The sequence below is a fragment of the Argopecten irradians genome, chromosome 1 (genome assembly GCF_041381155.1).
Source record: "Argopecten irradians isolate NY chromosome 1, Ai_NY, whole genome shotgun sequence".
Lineage (NCBI taxonomy): Eukaryota > Metazoa > Mollusca > Bivalvia > Pectinida > Pectinidae > Argopecten > Argopecten irradians.
The window spans coordinates 6,538,194-6,538,757 of NC_091134.1; positions in this window are offsets into that span (position 1 = coordinate 6,538,194).

Sequence of the window (564 nt, forward strand, 5' to 3'; positions counted from 1 at the left end):
AACTCCCGAACGTACGTAACATTTACATTTTGTGCGAAACGAAATAATATTGATATCAGATAACATGACGATCCATTGTAACCTTAATTCTGTAAGGTAAGAGAGATTTGGCGAGACAATTTTTTTTGCATTATACAGCTGTATCTGTGTTCGTTTTATTTTGAAACGAATGTTGGACTCGGTTGTTTATTTCAAGGATTTACGTCCTTGTTTATTTTTATTCACATTTAGCGCATAATATGCAACTGAATATAAAAGTAAGGTAACTTCATTCAATTTTTTGCTTAAAACTGAGTGACCATAAAACCTATTAATGCTAACGTTAACGATAGTGTATCGCCTGGGTTACCGAGGATAATGCTAACGATAGTGTATCGCCTGGGTTACCGAGGATAATGCTAACGATATATATAGGCCTATTTAAATCTCTGCTGTACCACAGGGATTTGAGAATTAGTTACAGATTATATAATCATGGACCCACCAGAGTGTCCTAAGACCATTTTTAGAGGTTTAAGAGGTATCGTTTTTAAACTAGACCTCTTAAAGTGTACACGGAATGGT